A 19,941-nucleotide genomic window follows, 5' to 3' on the forward strand; every position below is an offset into this window, starting at 1 on the left:
ACAATATCACAGGACTGGAAGCATTACCACAACAGCCCCAAACTGGAACCAGTTTGAGTGTCTATCAACCTGAGAAGTAGAAGAGTAAATGTGGTATATTCATACAATGGAATATTCTTCCCAATCAAAAGGGATGAAATCATGATATTTGTTAAAATGCGGATTTAACCTCAAAAACACGGTAAATGAAAGAAACCAGATCCACGAGGATACACACTGTGTGATTCCATTTACATGAAATATACAAAAATGTGCGTTTATAGAGGCAGAAAGTTGATCAGTGGTTGCTGGGGCTTGCGGTGTGTGAATGGAGACGGTAAATAGGCTTGAGGACAAGTTGAGGGGTGATGAAAAAGTTCAGCCCAAATCAGATTGTACTGAAGATTGTAAAACTTCATAAATTTTTTAAAAATCACTGAATTGTACACTTAATTTATGGCATATGAACTATATTCCAATAAAGTTTTTTTTTTTCCTTAAGTTGTTGGAGGGGAAAAAAATTAGCCAGGAGGGAAAAAAAAATCAAGATTAAGCTTTTTTTTTTTTTTTTTTTAAGATTTTATTTATTTATTTGTCAGAGAGAGAGAGGGAGAGAGAGCAAGCACAGGCAGACAGAATGGCAGGCAGAGGCAGAGGAAGAAGCAGGCTCCCTGATGAGCAAGGAGCCCGATGTGGGACTCGATCCCAGGACGCTGGGATCGTGCTTGAGCCGAAGGCAGCTGCTTAACCAACTGAGCCACCCAGGCGTCCCGAGATTAAGCTTTCTTTAATCACATAGCCTGCTGTGTGTACTTTTATCGTAGCACTTAATTATACTTTTTCAAATCACCTGCGTTCTTCTCCGACTTACATTCCCCATTGGAAATGTAAACAGAAGCATCACTGATGGATACGTTAACCGTTCTTTCCTGCTCAGGACTTTTTCCCACGATAGGTGTCTAGGTGGCGCGCGTCTATCTTGGCCAACTGACACTTCAAGCACCTGGAGCTGAAACCAGAAGCAGAAACCAGGATGAGCCGGGAGACCAAAGAGAACAAAGGTCCACGATCCACAATTCTGAGAAGCCATGGTTCTCAGAACTGTTCAATGCACCCTAAGAACCCAGGCTGAGAACCCCGCTGTGATGACTCTCTGCCCTGCCAGCCAGCCAGGGTCGGGGAAGGGGTGCTAGCCTCCAGAGTGAAAGGAGGAAGTGAGGAGAGTACAAAATGTTGACGAATAATCCTGTCACACACACTTTCTCTTTTTTTTTTTTTTAAAGATTTTATTTATTTATTTGACAGAGAGAGATCACAAGTAGACGGAGAGGCAGGCAGAGAGAGAGAGAGAGAGAGAGAGAGAGAGAGGGAAGCAGGCTTCCCGCTGAGCAGAGAGCCCAATGCGGGACTCGATCCCAAGACCCTGAGATCATGACCCGAGCCGAAGGCAGCGGCTTAACCCACTGAGCCACCCACGCGCCCCACGCACACACTTTCTCTTATTCCAAAAAATGGTATCCCATGGTGGGCTGCTAGAGGCATGTGAGGGCCCTTTGTATCATCAGACAAACTGAGAAAATTTGGTCCGTGGCCCTAAAACACTGAATCTCAGAAGCTTACTATCACATTTCACAGTTTCGGGGAAAACCAAGCACGATCGGGCGGGGATTTTGTCAAGGAAAGACCCCTGCCAAACCAGGTCCTAGGAGCTTCCTCTCTCTGCAAGGACTGGGATTATGATGTCTGAAGCAGGCCTTTTAACACTCCAGACCAGACAAAGGATCTTATCTGTGAATCAGAGTTTAACGGTGGGACAGGCTAGGAGGACAGGTTTGCATCTTATCCATATTTTTCCCTGCAGAAGGCAAAGGAGACAAGAAGATGCTAGTCCTACATGTGTGCAAGTGGAGGTTTACGTGAGCTGAGCAGAGGAGGAGAAAAGGGGGAGGCCATCCTTTAGGAAACTGGCGTGTCTTTTCTTTTTTCTTTTTTTTAAATTTATTTATATATTTGACACAAGAAGTTGGGAGCAGCAGGCAGAGGGGAGAGGGAGAAGCAGGCCTCCGGCTGAGCAGGGAGCCCAATGTGGAACTTGATCCCATGGCTCGGGATCATGACCTGAGCTGAAGGCAGTTGCTTAACCAACGAGCCACCCAGCCCCCCGAAACTGACATTTCTTCAGGGCCCCCTCGCCAAGCACCATTTTCTTTGACTGAGTCCTTCCAGGAACCTTGTGGGATGGGGATTTTACCACATTACAGATCAGAGACTAAGGCTCAGAAATCTGTCCTACCCATCAAATAGGTAACATTATACATCAGCTACGGGTAAGAACTTGCAGCTCCAGATTTAGAGTGACGGGCGTTATGTATTTAGTAAGTGGCAGAGCTAGTATTTAAATTCGGGTCCCTGTGAGCCCTGAGCCCCTGTGCCTTTATACCACACTGTGTCCATTCAGGTTCCGGTAGTTTTTAAAAAAGTGTTTGGCCTTTCAGCTTCAGCTGTCTGACTTCTTGTTTCTGGATGATCATAAGCCGGCCAAAAATCCTCTTGGGAATTCTTTCCTCCCCCTAGGGCCCAAAGAATAGAAAAAAACACCACCGTGCCCTTGAAGTTTCCCTAACAATCCCAACTATAAAGCCTAAAGTCAATGCGGAGAGGATATTATTAACAAATGCTTTCGGCAACGTCTTCAGGGGGTTCGAAGCCGCCCACGCCACTTGTGAAATCTTAGGGAAGAAACCCGATCTGGAAAATGGTTGGGAACCACAAACCCCAGTATCAGACGTCTAAGAGGAGGAGGTCCGTTGCCTTCAGAGCACTTGTTTTATCATGGACAATAAAAGTGTTCCAGTTGATTCAACAAAAAATAACCCAAAACAAGGCTATTTATTTATAGGACTACGGCTTTCATTTCCTTGGCCTTCAGATCTTTAGCGGCACATTCTGAGGAGCAGATGCTGTCGTATAAGGAAGACCACCTGCTTTCCAGGGCATTTCTGCAACAAATAGCTTTGAGAGAGAGGGAAAAGAAAGATCACAGGATAAAAAGGAGAGAATTAGAAATGGGGAAACGGGAAATTAAGAAGTTGGCTTAATGCATCGCTTCTGAATTATTCAACTGCTAAAAAGCTGACAGATTTCTTTTGACACTTGACTGTCTCACTCTGGGTCTATATCCATATTCCACTTTTTAAGGACCTACTTTAAGAGAATTCTGTCCATCTGTACATATCTGTGACATATTTATCGTTCCTTGCAAAATGTAGACATAAAAAATTTATAGAACATTAGGTACTAATTAAATGGTATTTTAGTTTTAGAAAAGTTGTGCAGCTTTAAAAGAACTCCCAGGGGTGATTCTTTGGGTAAAGAAATCTTCTTTTGGAAATTAAAATAGCTCATACTCTCTGCTCCTCCTCACAACCCCATTACTTAGCACTTTCAAATTTCAGTTTCTAAAACTGTGTTAAACTCTTACTTGAGGCAACAGGTATGTCTTGAGTCCCTTGAAATTATAGCCTCAAAGCCTCGGTCGCCACGTGCCAAGGAAAATAAGACATTAAGGAAATTATTCATATAATTCCAACCAAGTTAACACACTCACCTGAAACATACCAGTAATAAAAGTCATAATAGGAAAAGCTTACAGTTTGGAAGTCTTAGGAAATAATTTGTTCTAGAAAGCTGTATTTTCCATATGCTGAAATTTTTCCTTTTATTAAACACCCAAACATTGTTATTTTAAATTTTAACTGGTTTTAAGATCTTTCTCAAATATATCAGACATTACTTTGCCTTCTTAACAATGTTTATTTAACTATAATTTACTCTATCTATATTTTCAAAAAGGATTTCAGAGAACGACTTAAACTATGCTCCACACATAATTTGAACTCTTTTTGATGTCCTGGGGTCTTCATATCAAACACCAGTGACAGTATGAGACTATAACAAGGCAATGCCCTTGGAGAGATAAGCAAATCAAGTCATCGTATTCTGTGGTGGCCATATCCTCCTGTGTTTTTTTTAATTCTTATGTCAGTTTTTTAATGTTGCTCTGTCTCTTCCCTTGCTGCCAAGCAATGAACTTCGTTCATGTGACAAGGCTACCTCTGATGGTCCCCTCCTTCTCACAAAGTATTATGGCTAATATTCCACAAGCATGGAAACCAGATGACCCATTAGAATAAAAAGGTGCTAAGTAAGGGCTTAAGAGACCTTCTGCTGGGAGTAACACACAAACACGTTAGAGCTCTTCTGATGTGTTGCTCAGCAACCAGAAAGAAGCAGGTTGAAATAGCGTTCCCTGAATAGAGGTGACAGATGAAATGTTGAACCCACCATATTTGAGATATACTTTTGCTCAAAATTATTTGTCGATCCAAATTCAAATTTCACTGGACATTCTGTATTTCTATTTGTTAAACTTGTTAAATCTAAGAGGCACTGCTGACCAAGAGCCTCCAGGCTCTTCACTGCAATGGTCAAGTGGAGGTGCCCTGACTCCAACCCTGTGGCTCTCAACGAATTCTTTAATTCTAGACATTGTGGCAGCAGAAATATTCATTGAACAAGGATTGAAATGCTGGTATTGATCCTCATCTTATTTTTGTGCCGTAGCCCTTTATCTGCATGGCTAAATGAAGAGCCTGTGGGCTAGGCTGGCTCTTTTCCCCCCCACCCCACTAGATTTTGCTGATGTTCTTGTGCCTATGTTGTCTATGGTTGGGGAACCTTAGAACTTGAAACTGAAGAGCGTTATTAGTTCTGCTAATGGAACTATTTAAAGTGACTTCAATATACCTATCTTCAAATGTTGATTCTTCTGGGATATTTAACTTCCTAGACCATACTCTGCAAAGCGACCATTAGAATTTACAGTCTTGCCTGGGACAGCTTAACAAAGGAACCAAGAATATATGGTGGGGAACTGATAGTCTCTTCAATAAATGGTGTTAGGAAAACTGGACTATTTCCTTACACCGTGCATAAAAATCAACTCAAAATAGATTAAACATTTGAACGTAAGACCTGAAACCATAAAACTCCGAGAAGAAAGCATAGGAGATAAGCTCTTTGGCATTGGTCTTGGCAACGATGTTTCAGATTAGACATTCAAGGCAAGGGCAACATCACTGGCATCCCAGAGTTACCCATGCATCCTTGCAGATCACAAACTTCTCTCTCTCTTCTGAAGTAACCCATTATTCTAGTTTCTTTGGCAATAATTTCTTTTCTTTCCTTTATATTTTTACCACCTACATATGCATTCCTGAAGAATACAGTTCAGTTACCTTATTTTTTTTTACATTTCTAAAATGGGTTTGTGCTGTATTCATTACTCTTTCCTTTTTTTCACTCAACAATATATTTATATTCACCCATATTGTTCTGTGTAACTGAAGTTTTTTTTAATAATCGACTCTTTACGTCTCTCTTTCAGTGGACTCTTAGCATCACATCCCTTCTGTTCACCGTTATAGTCCCACCACTTCTTAGAATGTGCTTGAAAAATAATTTTGTGTGTGCGAAAACCGAAACCATCTATACCCACAGAGCTTACTGTCTACACTAACATAACTTCTTTATACCAGTCTTACTCAATATTATTTCATTATTCCAGGAAAATCCTGCCTAGGAACATAAAAGTTGCAAGTAATTTTATTTTTCATTTCAGAAACTTCCTTTAAAAACTCATTTAAATAAACTTTAAACTCTCCAGTTCTTCAATAGATAGCATCAGATGACTGAAACATCTAATTATTCTCCAAGATTCTTTGAGCACTTGCCTCTCTTGGCTCTGCGTGGCTGTAGCCACCAGTGCTAGACTACCATATCCCACTTCTCACCTAGCCTGAGTCATGTGCCCACTTTGAATGACTTGCCTTTAACCAGACTCCAGAACCCCACGAATATCGTGATTTTTGCCCTATGCACTCTGAGATGCACTCAAATTCTGTCAAGATCCTACGTGGCAATTACACAAGTATTTGCTCGATAACTATGACCCTAACCATGGTAAAACTGAACTCAGCTTTGTATTATTAACAGGTCGTTTAGATGGTATTTTCAGGCAGCCATTGTTGTGCATTTGATTGACTTTGTAAATGAACCGAAGAAACCACAGGCAGCATATTCGGGTTTGAGAGTTGGTGTGCTTTGGCCCCATGCAGCATTCCTGCTAACTGCTAAAGAAGCCAGTACTTTGCAAAGAATAACAGAGAGGCAAAGCTTTTCATGGAAATGAAATTACAAAGGCCTGATACTTAAAGATTCTACTTTATGCAGAAGCATGAGGAAAGTCTAAGAATAGATCCTCAGAACAAGATACTAATGATTCTCCATAACTCTCCAAGGATTTACAAATAGAACGTCAAAACAAGACTGCAGAGCCCACACTTACGCTTTCTAAGGAAAAGTAGAGAGCGTACTGTCAGGGTGTCTGGACAAATATGCTTCATGGCCGCTAAGCTTGCTAATGCCTCAAACATAGTGACCCTGAGAAATTAGAGTTCCACTCATTACAAGAGATGAAGGGCCCAGAGTTTCTAAGCATCGCCATTGTTAGAACCATCACTGATGTCTCACCCTCTGCTCAAAGGGTCATCTCAGGATAAAACAACAGTGTAATAATGGATGAGAACTTGGACACCTTTGAATAGAGTTTTGTCCATGAGATGGACATCGATACCCTAATCCTCAGAAACTGTGAATGTTACTTTATATGGCCAAAGGGACTTTGAAGATATGATTGTTAGAGACTGAGATGGGGAGATTATCCTGGATTACCTAGTTGGCCTGATGGAATCACAGTAATCCCTATAAGAGATACAGAGGATGAGCCGGAGTCAGAGTCAGGAGAAGGGGATGGATGAGAGAAGCAGAGATTGGAGTGATGGTCTTTGAAGATGGAGGGAGGGGCCATTAACCAAAGAGGGCAAAAAGCAGAAGGAGGCAGGGAAACAAATTCTCCCCTCAGAGCTTTCGAAAGTAAGCTGCCATGCTACCACCTTCACCGTAGCCCCATGGAACTGATTTTGGACTTCTGACTTCCAGAACTGTGAGAATAAAGGTTGTCGTGGTGAAAGACACCAAGTTTGGGGTGATTTCTTACAGCAGCCATAGGAAACTTATTCAAGCAGATACCATACACGGTCCCACTAACTAACTTAAGACTCTCTATTCCTTTGGATCATTACATAACAAATTAGTACAAATGTGATGGTTTAAAACAACACACATTTTAATATCTTGGCTTTCGTAGACCAGTTCAGGCATGACTGAGCTGGGTTCTCTGTTCAGGGTCTCACAAAGCTGCAGTCAAGGCCTTGGCTAGGGCTGGGGGTCTCTTCTGTGCCTTGGGATCTTCTTCCAGGCTCGTGAGGTCATTGGCAGAATTCATTTTCCTGCAGCTCTAGAACTCATGGTGTCCTGGAGAGAGGCTCTGTATCTTCCATATCTGACCTCTAGTCTGTCTTAAAAAGGTCTCATCTGATTAGGTTGGGCTCACTCAGGATAATCTCTTTTTTGATTAATTCAAAAGTCAACCGACTTGGGATTTTAATTAATCTTCAAAATCTTTCCACCTTTGCCATGTAACGTAACCTGACCATGGGAGTGATACCCCATTCTTTTCTCAGATCCTACCCACACTCAAGGGGAGGAGATTATACAAGGTGTGTATATCAGGTGGTGGGGATACCGGGGGTTATCTTAGAATTCAGCCTCCTGCAGACACATAAAATGTCATTTATTCTATGCAATGTACTATTTAACACGGTTAGTGGATGCTGATATACATATATTTAAGGTCATAAATTTAGCTAAAATTCTCATTCACCGATTTTATTTTTTTCCATAAAGTCTCAGGTTCCTAAACTAAAAATTTTCATATTTCTAGGATTTACTGAAAATCGAACCCTGGCCATAGAGGTAGTTACTTTTCTAGATACAAATATATGTTCAGTGTGTATGTAAATATACATAATATGAACAAAATTTAAATATATATATATCTTTATGCTGGAAGCTATTCTGTTTTATTGATTAGGAATCTCGGTCAGTGAAAAACAAATTGAGTGGCCTGGAATTATGAAACAAACGAGAGAATGGAGGCCTAGAGATCAAAATCCAGGTCTGGACAATTCTTGTTCAAAGTTCTACCCACTATACCATAATATAATCAGTGTTTGCCTCTCAGAAAACACATTATGAGCTCTATATTATAATTCAGATTTATATGCTATTGATGGCAATAATTTCCAGCAGTACGGTATAATACAAGTCCTCGCAAATGCTGGCATTTTCCCTTCACACCCCTAGGGAAGCTTTAATCTACCAACATTATCAATTAAGCGCTAATCCTGTGTTCTTTATTGCCTCGTGCGTGTGTTTAAGAAACTGACGTGGCCTCATTGCTCGATGCGCATATACTATTTATAAGGTTCATGTCCTTGCCACTTAATCATGGAGTCCAATCATTTATTATTCATTTCATTTAGGACAATTAATGGTTTTGTTGGCAATCATTTTACAGCTACAGTTTGGCAGTCCTGATTAAGTCATGTCCAGTGACCTAATGAAAAATAATCAGAAAGAAATAAGAAAGAGAGAGAGGAAGGAAGAAAGCTCACATCTTTATTTTGTATTCCCTTCATTCAGAGCTTTTTCATAGAAGCCATGGGTCAGTATAGATCAAGTTTTTATTCAATCTACTGACCCTTTAGTCCCAGAAGGGTTATCTAGTAGGTTTAGAATTTTCTCTAACGTTCCATACCACAAAAATGCTTCTGTTTTTTTTTTTTCTTCTTCTTCTTCTTATTTGCCTTCTCATGGAAACCAGAATTTCTAGCACAGAGGACACAACTCTGGGACAGAAGCTAGGGGTTGTGGCTTCTCCCTCCAGCTCTGCCTCTAACAAGTTATGTGATTTTAGCAAATAACTCAGGGCCTTGGTTGTACACCTAAGAAATAACAGAAGACTTGTAAGCTCCACCCAGCTCTAAAATTCTACGAATTCTCTATTAAACTAAATCCAAATGAAATTCAGTATCTTTATTACAAAACATTATTTTGTGTCACGACTTTGGTATTACTACTTTTATTGCTTTTTAATAGCTTGGAAACAACTCATATTCACTATAATAGCAAAGTAGAAATGAAACAGGGAGCAGAAATCTTGATAAAACTGCCATCTTATGAGCACTTCATATGTGCCTGGCACCATGCTAAATGCTTTGCACTTGTATTTGATCATCAGGACAATGTTCTAATAGGATGATTACCTCCATTTTACAGATGAGGAACTGGAGGCTTAGGATGGTTAGGGGTCATGCCCAAGGTCTCATTGCTAAGCCGGAGGGCCTCAGAGCTCAAATTGGAATGTGTACCACTGAACTCCACAAACTGTGCTTTTAGTTTTTCCCATCACTACCTGTCCCTTGTGCAGTAGTCAATCAAGCCCAACATTGCCCCACTGGGGGGTTACCCAGACTGGTAGTGAACCCTGTGGTTCCCATTCTCCCTTCCACACCCTCTTTGGATGACAAGGGGTAGAGGTCGAAAGGCTTGTAGGTGTGGGCTCATTCCTTTCAGCTTTCAAATATTCCATTTCTCAGGGTCTCTGCTTGTCTCATCAGCTTTAAGAATCAGGGGAGTCAAAAGGCAGAGCTCCCTTTGGCAAATCTGGAAGACCGCCTAACTGTGTCCTGGATGACTCCCCTTTACTGATATGGAACTGCCAGCAGAAATGGACCTCTGTTTTTTCCCAGTCTTGGAGAAATTATTGTCAAATGAATACAGGACATGTCAAAATTTAAGACTGATCCAAAGGGTAAAAGTAAAAAAGTTAGAGTCCCCTAGAATTTAATAGTGGGATGAACATTAGAAATCAGGTTTTTTTCCTAGATGATATGAAGTGATTCAATGAGCTTGTACAAGTCACTCGGCTACGCAGCACAGTAGGAACAGAACTGACACCCAGTTTCTTGACTCTCTTGGTTTGCTGCTGTACCTACAATGGGGGAGTTCTGATGTAGAAAGAACACAGGACACATGAGAGGGGAGCGCAGAGCCTAAAAGGGGTAGACTTTACAGCTGCAAACCAAAGAATGCCAAAGAGTGCCGGTTAGCCACCAGAAGGGGGGTGGGGGGCAAGGAAGGATTCTCCCCTACAGCCTTGAAAGTTCTTCTGACACCTTGATTTTGGACTTTTAGCCTTCAGAACTGTGAGAAAATATGTTTCCTTTGTTGTAAGCCACCCAGTTTGTTTTGACAGAGCTGGGAGACTAATATACTTGTTGATTTAAAGTAATAATTATTGCTGCCTGTTGGATATAATTTGCGATGGATGTGGCAGGAGGACAGAGCAGGGTATTAGGAAAGCATGGGCATTGAGAGTCAAATGCCCTGAGTTCAAAAAAGGAAGAATGCATTCTATGTACTTACCTTCCCAAATGTAAACATGCTTGGCAGTTGTTGGGTTTTTTGGTTTTTTGGTTTTTGTTTTCTTGCATAAACCTTCCTGCAATTTTGTGTATAAACATAGATATGCTTCTTTTTTTTTTTTAACACAAGGGGAATTATCCTACTCTCTCCCACTTGTTTTTTTCACGTATCATGGACATATTGCACATTGGCCACAAAAAGATTTGTCTCACCTTTTGATGGCTACAAAGTTTTCATTGTAGGACTCTACACAATTTATGTAACCATTCTCTGTAGAAGGACATTTTGTTTGTCTCTGGTGTTTTGCTATTTTTACATACTAGTACAACGATAGCTGTATTTGGCAAATACACCTATGGGATAAATTCTTAGAACTAGAACCTGTAGGTTCAAGAGCATGTGTTAACAATCACCTTCCCAAAGGACTGCTCCCCATTTTCACCTCTCAGGATTTGAGAAGACCCGTTTCCCCACACCACCGGCCACACCAGGTGGAGTCAACAACTTTAATCGCTACTGGACAATATTTTTCATATTCCTCAGATGTTATTGGGTGTGGATAGGGAGAGAAACTTTCTATGCTGGGAATTATTACCCACCCTCAAAAATTCTACTTAATGTTATTTTTCTTCTCTAAGAGAAAATATCCTTCCCAGAGAGATTACTTTGTAGCATTGTTCCCTGAACCCTGCCACCACCCAGCGGTTAATCCCAGCCATCCCTCATCACCTTTTAGGGGATTCTCACCATGACCAGAGAAATATTTTGACTTTCCAAATCCTGGTTTGAGGACTTGAGTGAACTTCAGGCTGACCCATTAATCTTATGTCAGATAAATTTGTCTGTAGTGCATTGTACCTGAGGTCTCTTTTCCAGTTGACTCAGATTTTATTTGGTGAGTGTTTGGCATTGACTGACAACATCTCCAGGATATTAAGAGACGGACTTGATACCCTCAACCAGAGGGCCTGCCCCAGCAGGCTGCTCTATTTGGGATAGCTTGCCTCTTATTCACCCTGATTCTGTATGTGTGTACATTGGCTTCTCAGCACCTGGCAGAGCCAGGTCCCAAAACCTCCTTTCCTGGCTAATTCCTCTTTTCCAGGAGACTCATGTGCAGAGTACATTGGAGGGACCCCACAGCCTCTGTTTTTATCCCAGTTTATCCCTGTCTGCTTGCAGACCTCTGAGACTGACACCCGGAAGCAGCAGATCTGCTATTCTGCGCAGCTAGCATACCCCCTCCAAAAGGGGCCGCAGCCCCTCATGCCACCCGCCCCTGGGCTCCGCAGGGGCATCTCTCTGCGTGACTGCTCCAGGGCACCGTCACCAGCTGGCTGCCTATCAGCTGTGTGAGATGTAAATGTCCCTGTGCTTCCAGCCCTCCTCTACCTTTTCTTGACATTTTGCTGTAATCTGGAAAAGGGAGCTAGGAGATGCTTTGAATTCCCCACCTCTAGTCCCCGTGGAGGGGGCAAGGACAGTGGGGGCTGCAGCCTGTCTCCCGGAGTGGATCTGAAATTCTTTCTCAAAACAAATCCAGATATGTAGGTTATGGATATGTTACCAAAGTAAAAAAGAAGAGAAAAGAAAAAAAAAAAAAAAAGGAACAATAACAACCAAAAACAAATGAAAAGCTGAGCACATTCTATTATTTTCCTTCCAAAAAAGCCACCAAAAATAAGGTCTTTGATCCAAATGGTATCTCTCCCTCTTGCATGATAACGTGTCTTTATAGAGAAACAGGAGGGCAAGTGTGCCCTTCCTCGACATGACTTCCCCAATGCCAAGGATGCTGGAAATATATGTATGTCAGTGACGTAGTGCTGGGATACAAAGCTTAGCCTTTTGTAGATCTCACTCGGAGAGCAAATGATTGTCATGGATTTGAACTTGAGAAATCTGTCTCATAGTTACAATGGAGGCATGGATATTTTCATCTCTGGATTGCCTCGAACCTTCCCTTCCCACGGGTCTCCACTCCATCAGAGCACACACTGTCAGGTGGGAGGCGTAATAAACAAACAGTGCCCACAGCGTTCGCTTTCATAAGCTCAGCCTGGCAGCTTGCTCTCTGGGGCTTCAGGGAAGGCTGCCTTCATCTCCTGTTCCCCCTCCCCAGAAGCTTTGCACCACCTCTCGAATGGACCAGCTCTCCCTGGGAGGAAATGGCAGACACCGTGCTCTGTATACCCCAGCCCGAGTCTGGGCAGGATCCGGGCAGGGAACCGCAGAAAGATAAAAAGAAGTGAGAAATGAGGTAGAGGGCCCCAAACCAAAAGGGGGTAAACGTAGCAGCAGGAAAGAACCACGGAGAAGGATTTGGATCCCAGCAATACGACTGATTACCATGCCTTCTCACATGCTGTATTAGAAATACATTAGCAGCTGAACTGCTATTCACTCGACTCTGCCAGTGTCTGAAAATCATTTTAAATACCATTTAGTAGCATTTAGATTATTTTATGATAACACAGTACCCATTGAAAGGATTATTAAGCTCGTATTTGCAGTGGCCTGGGGAAAAAAAAATAATAAAACTTATCTCTTCGAAAGATGACTCCCACAATTGCCCCTTCAGCAATTATTCATCTAGGAGCCTCTCTGCCTACATTAGAACCCGCGGTAAATTGGCATATGCTAATTTGGGCCTATAGGTTTCTCCTATAGGAGTTCAGGCTCTCATTACCTACCCGTTGATGCACGGGATCCTGGACTCCATTTCCTCCAGTTTGGTGTCGCTGTTACAGTGTTTGCTCTGAGCCAAAGTAATTTCTCTTCCTTTCCATATACCTATTGCTCCTCTGATAATGGGTTTCTAGGGCAATATTGCAAATAATAAGCCAATGGTCAGAGCTCGCATGCTTGCCTCCAAAAATAATACCTCATTAGGCAGCAGATCTCAGCTTTTTCCTGTGGAACAGGGAGATTTTATAAAAAGCATCACTCTTCAAGGCTCACAGAAGCCCATAACTCACTCAAGGAAGATAATGTTGCAAAGTGAAAGCTGGTGAGCTTCTCAGCAAGCATCTTGGGGGGCTTGCAGTGATGGTGATACGGCTTGGTGTGGGCAGGCCAGTGTTGTACATCTCTTCCCACCTCCAGGTTCAATGACTTGCTGTCAGGCAGGTAGCCTATAATTGGCCATGAATATTGGGAAACGCTACAGATGGGAATTTTCTTTCTCCCTCCCATCCTCTGTCTCTGCCATTTCTGTTTTTATAGAGCTGATGATTAAGCATAGGCCACACTCCCCCACCTCATTGGACACTCGGAGCAAAATGGTTCCCCAGACACGGCTGGTTGGAAACCAAGACTCATTCATTGCTGGTCGCTCACCATGAAAGTGGACTGGCCTGTTCCCTGAGAAGCACCACCTCTGACACCAGACTCATTATTTCTATCCAACTCATTCAGTCCAATACCTACAACTACAGCTTCTCGCATATTCCCCTGGACTGTAACCAAGAAGCTTCTGGAGTGAAAGTACCATGAGCCTGATTATACTTAGTTTTGAAAGGGAAAATCCTTCTTCTTTTCAGTAATTTACTTTGAGGTTGGAAGGACAGTTTAGGGTTTCACAGGCTTCAGGAGAATGGGAAAGAATTGCTTCTGTTATTACATCTATTGTTTTCCTAAAACACTGGAAGCCAGACAAGTCCCAACGTCTGTTTTTAATTCCTTTAGCTTAAGGCTTTAATTATTATTGAATCAAAATTTCATTTTTTAAAACTCTTATTATATTCTATGTGAAAGAGAAAGATTTTCATGGCGGATGAAAGATACAGAGGAAAGGGGATTCACAAGAATGAAGTTCCCAATTCTAAATGTTCTCCCTTTATCATTATTTTTAGAACCAGCCTGGACTGTAACAGTATTAAGTAACATTTTAATTACACAAGCCCATCGTTCAAAAATATGAAGCGTAAAGTACAAAATCAAAAGTAATATTTCCTATTGATGCTGCACCTCGACCCACTGTTCATAGTTAATTATTGGCAAAATTTTACAGCGTACCTTTCCAACTTAAAATAGTACATTTGAGTGTGAAACATACTATTGTACTTGATTATTAAATATTCATCATAAACTCACAATAGTTTCCATTTTTTTTCCAAATATGCTTTTACTCATACACACAGACATCAAACAATGCTCATTAATATTAAAAACCTGGCTGGCTTGCTGCATTAATTACAAAAACCTGTGATTTTGCTGCTTCCCCCCCGCCTTGGAATATTTTTTCCACTTAACCTGAATACAGTAGAGAAAATGCAGAGGAAGTGAGAATCCAGAAGCCCACTCAGCTCTAAGGGCATTTTCTGCCCTCAAGAGATATGTGATCCCAGAAGGTACCCTGCCTGGCCTTCTGTGTCATCGAAACACCGCCTTCTCAGACCAGAGGAAGGGATTCTTGGGTAGACTCAAGTCCATTAAAAAACAACAACAACAAACAAAACAAAAAACCCTCACAAAATGCTCACAACAGCAGCCCTCTGTTCTCTCCTCTCCAACCTATCAAGGGCTCATGTCTTCAAATACAAATCCCAGGGTCGTTTATGGGACCACGTGGCCCATAGTGTGTGTGTTGGGGAGGGGGGCATCTGCTTCAGGGCCTCTCACCTCTGTTCTCCAGGGCCTGGAAGCTTGAGATTCACCCCCAATTCATACGGAGCCCCCAGCCTCCCAGCGTGACTGCTCATTTGCCTTTGCCTTTGCCCCTTTCTGATTCCCACACCCTCCCAAGGGAGGAGGGTGGATCTTGCTGCTTTTAAAATGGACTTTACTAAGGGCGCTCGCTTAGCCTCAGGCCTCGGAGCAGTTTCCTTGTCAGGAGAAGTGGGTCGTGCCCAAGTGCCTCGTTAAAGGCTCCTCTGTGGCAGGGGGGAGCCTCCCCTCCTTGGTATTGTTTCCATTGTTACTGTGTCGGTCTTATCTGGGCAGTGAGTTGTCTATTTCCGTCTATTTCCAGGCCTCTCCCTTTGCTCCTCCACTTCCCCTTCCTGTTTTGTGCATCACTCAGCTTCCTGGAGCCCGCAGCTCCTACAGCCTGGACAGCCCTGATCTAATTGAGAAACGCAGTATGTGAATGTTTGGGCCTCATCCCAGAGCATCATGGAGCCACTGGGAAGACGACACTGCACGCTCGCAGGCGGTGTGGTTAATATGCGGGAGCGCCCTTGCAGGAGGTTATTTGAATACTTATGCACCCCCCCCCCCCCCGCCCACACACACTTCCACTATATGCTCTCTTCTAGAATGTTGATGCAAGGGAATGGCTGCCTTCTTGAAAAAAATACAGCCCAAATCCTCCAAGGGTGGTTGGTGAAGTTTAAATTTCCTACAATGGGAAATGCCTGGGTTGTCTGTGTCTGGCTGTTATCTGGATTTGGGGCGCATTTTCATTGCCTCTCTGCTTCCCCATCATGCTAGTCTAAGGATTAGAAGTAAGACCCTGGTTCATTCTGGCCTCAGCTGTGGATATTCATTCATTCAATAATTATTTATTGAGCACCTACTGTATACCAGACTTTGTTCTAAATGCTAGTGATATCGAAGAAGATTCCTGATTCTCTCCGGGTTCCCTATAGTACAACTGGGACAAGAATGGAATGTTTACATAAGAATAGATGTTAATAACAGGGACATAAATAGAGAGACCCCAAGAAATTGAAATTATCTGGTTTACAAGATACACTTGATCTCTGGGGTTCATATAGCAGGCCACATGAGAAATCTCAGCCTTGATATTAGACTCACCACTCAGGAAACCATTTACATAAATCTCTTACCCTCAGAGCATAGACCCCACTGCTCAAGTCTCAAAGAGAGATAATATTTCCTCTCCCTATAGCTTAAAGCCTGTCTTATTCTGCAGGAGGCAAAACGGATATAAAATCTTCATGTGTTTTTTGGATGCTCTGTAGCCTTCCTTTCTCTCTTTCCTACTTGATCTAAGAAAGATTTTCTTTAATGTGTTGATTTACCATCTCTAGTATTTTTCTTTCAGCTTCTACTTGTATGTGTATGCCTGTTTTTATTGTGTTTATTTTAATACATAATATATTTGGTTCATAAAGGTTTAGGGCAGTAGTTCCTTCCTTGTGGAATGAAACCATGGCCAATAAAAACAGCTGTCTTTGTTCTGTTTAATGATTTCTGATGTGAATTAGCTTTCCATAACATTCTGATTCTCATTTCCTTTATATTTTTAGCTTTTTAAATACATTTATGCATCCTTTTCTTTTTATCTTTTTCAAGTCACTTTTTTTTTTTTTAGCTATGTCTCTTTAAAATAGTATGTAAATGAATTTTGTTTTTTGATCTCCATGAAATATTGGTCTTTTAGCAGGGAGAATGAAGTATTTACCAAAAATATGTCAGACATCTTGGGTTACAAACTGTATCTCTCAAAATTTCTTTTGCTCCTTTATATTCTCACATTCAGTATGACAGAGGCAAGCTGAATTTTTTGTTCTTCCTTTATAGAAATTCTTTTTTTGTCTGTTTGGATGCTCATGGATCAGTGTTTCTAAAAAGTGTGGTCTGTGCACCCACGGGGGTCCCTGAGACCCTTCAGGGAGTCCATGAGGTCAAAACATTTTTCTAATTTTACTAAGATACTATTTTCTTTCCCAGTGTTGGCATTTGCACTTCATTTGCTAAAGCAGTGAAGCCTTAGCAGGAATCAAGGCTGTGGCACCAAACTGTACTATTAGTGCCTGGATATTCTAGTCACTGATAAGGAGAGGAACATATAAGTCATTTCCACAGCATGTCTAAGAATGATGACTATCTTGAGGAGAAGAAAACCACTTGGGCAATTGTTTGAGTTGCAAGTTGAAGTAGTCATGTTTTTTATAGAGCACTCCTTCTTACTTGAAGGAACAATTAACAAACTATGGTAACTCAACCTTGGATTTTTGTCAGACCTTTTTTTTAATGGACAGAGACTGTCACTATGAGGAAAAGAATTTGTTGTCATGGATAATATTTAAGCTTCCCAGCAAAAATGAGAGTTTTGGACAGCTTGAACTACCACTGTGAGCTTGTCAGCTTTGCAATACTTCAGGCTTTTCTGATGATATCAGCGGTGATATCAATAAATGTGATCTTTAATAATTATATGATGAAATGTGTCCACATTTGGAAGGTCTTCATAACTCAGGGAAACAATATATTTCCAAATGACCAATGAATGATGTCATAATATATGAGCAAAGATCCATTTAAAGTGTAAGACAGGCCAATGGATTTTGCCATAACTGAACATGGAAGTTATTTAATATAATTGCATTTTCCAAATTATAATCAACCTTTCATAACTACCACTTTTCAAGTTTTAGTGCAGCATTTTAAAAATATCTATAATCATCTGAAAAGGCTGTTAAAATACTCTTTTTTCCAACTACACATCTGTGTGAAGCTAGATATTTTTCAAGTACTTCAACCAAAATAACATGTTAAAACTGACTGAAGACAGAAGTAAATGCAACTCCTTCTGATTCTCCTAAGCCAGACGTTGGAGAAATTTGCAAAAATGTAAACCAATGTCTCTCTTCCCGTAATTTCTTTGTTTTGGAAAATGTAGGGCTTTTTTCATTAGAATGTGCTGCTTATGTTAACATGTAATGGGCTTATTTTTTCAATGAATACCTAAATATTTTCTTCACATTCTACATTCTGGTTTATAATATGGCAAACATTGACAGATAAAATCTATATAAGCAGGGTCCTCCCCACGTATGTCCCAATCGCACCTTTCCTGACAATTTTATGAGTCTCCGTTAATAATCGCTCACCTCTGAGCATGTCAAGAAGACCTTCTGTGCTGTGCCTATTGTACAAAATAATTGCAAGAGATAACCGCTTATCTCTTATCATGAAGTTGCCTCGCATCTCATCTACTCATCTTTCAGTTCTTCCCTTAAATGTCCTTTTCTCAAGCAAGACTTCCGCTGATGTTCCAGATTAGATTAAGTGCCCTTACTACACACTCCATACCCAGCTGCATTTCTCCGCACACTGTTCAACAGACGTGCAGATACTCAAACAAGGTCTGCTTCTCAAAAGATTCAAAGTCCCCGAGGGTAGGAACCTTGTCCAAGTTCACATCATGATTTCCAACATCTAACACAGTGCCCAACACTTAGTAAAGTATTAAACAAATGTTTTAAGTAAGTCATTCTTCAATACATATGAATATCCCAATGTCACTTAAGAAGATTAGTAAGACTTCTTTTTATTACCACGTACTCGTTTCAGTCTTAATATTTCATTTTTCCAAGTAGTGTGTATTTAAAATTCCTTTTTCCCTGATCATTTTCCTTTTTCAGGAAGGATTTCTCGTTTTGTTTTTGTTTGGTCTTTTTCATTCCTTTCCCTTACCTATCCTGCTGGCTCATTTGGCTTAGAAAGAAGTAAACTTCTTATAGCTATGCTCTTCCCAGAGACATGCATTCTCTCTAGAACCTTACTTAACCAATAGGCATGTGTCCACGCAGACAATTTGTGCAGGCAGGCAAGGCCAGGCTTCCTTGGAACCGTGGTCTCATTTCTGAACTGTTGAGGAAATCCCATCTGTACTTCTTTTGGATTCAGGTAATTCCATTTCCAGGTGGGATGTTGAGTACCACAATCAGAGACAGGGCTTTAAATGCAAGTCCTTGCAGGCAAAATTGTACTTTTATTTAAATCTCATTTAAGGTCTTAGTGACTTCTCATCATCCTTTCTGAGAATACATTTGAAGGATGGGTGTGGCCCCTGGGGGACAGGCAAAGCCAGGGGGGAAGGTGGAGAAGTGCTACTGCGTCTCCATTTTACTGAGCACTGCACTGGCTCTTCACCTACGACCCTCACAGACTTTATTCAGCCTATTTTTATAGTGTAGGAATGTAAGAGAAGCTGCCAAAGGAGCTGGTGCTTTCTATATGGCCTGTATTCATGGAGACTACCTACCTTGAAGCAGATCTTTGTTCTCAGAAGACTTAGTGGAACAGCCCCCTTAGTTAGGAAAATAGACAAGTTGATATTCATTGCTCTTGAGGAATAGTGTGGCAGATTATTTTCGGCTTTATCAAAGCTGTCTCATCCCAGGGTACCTGGCTGGCTCAGTCGGTAGAGCATGAAACTCTTCATCTCAAGGTTGTGAGTTTAAGCCCCACATTGGGCCTGGAGACTACTTAAAAAAAAAAATAATTAAAAAAATAAAATGGCTGTTCCTACTAATACCCCTTGGACGACTGAAATCAGAGGTCTCCAGGTTAGGCAAATTTATAAGTAGGCTAAGAAGTTTCCTGGAAGGAAAGGATGGAGACTTGACCTCTTCCCTTTTGAAGATTAATGATATTAACATCTCTAATGACTTAGAGTGGTTTGGGGTCAGTCTGGGGAAAAAAACGTTAAAAAGAAAAAGAAAAAAAGGAAAGATTCCAAAAGCTGCCCAAGAAGAACTCATTGTGAGGGAAGCGGGGCAATGAGCGTGGAGAGGAGATGGCAGTGAAAACCACGGC

This window comes from Enhydra lutris, unplaced genomic scaffold (assembly GCF_002288905.1).
Source record: "Enhydra lutris kenyoni isolate GAN:26980312 unplaced genomic scaffold, ASM228890v2 scaffoldscaffold47, whole genome shotgun sequence".
NCBI lineage: Eukaryota > Metazoa > Chordata > Mammalia > Carnivora > Mustelidae > Enhydra > Enhydra lutris.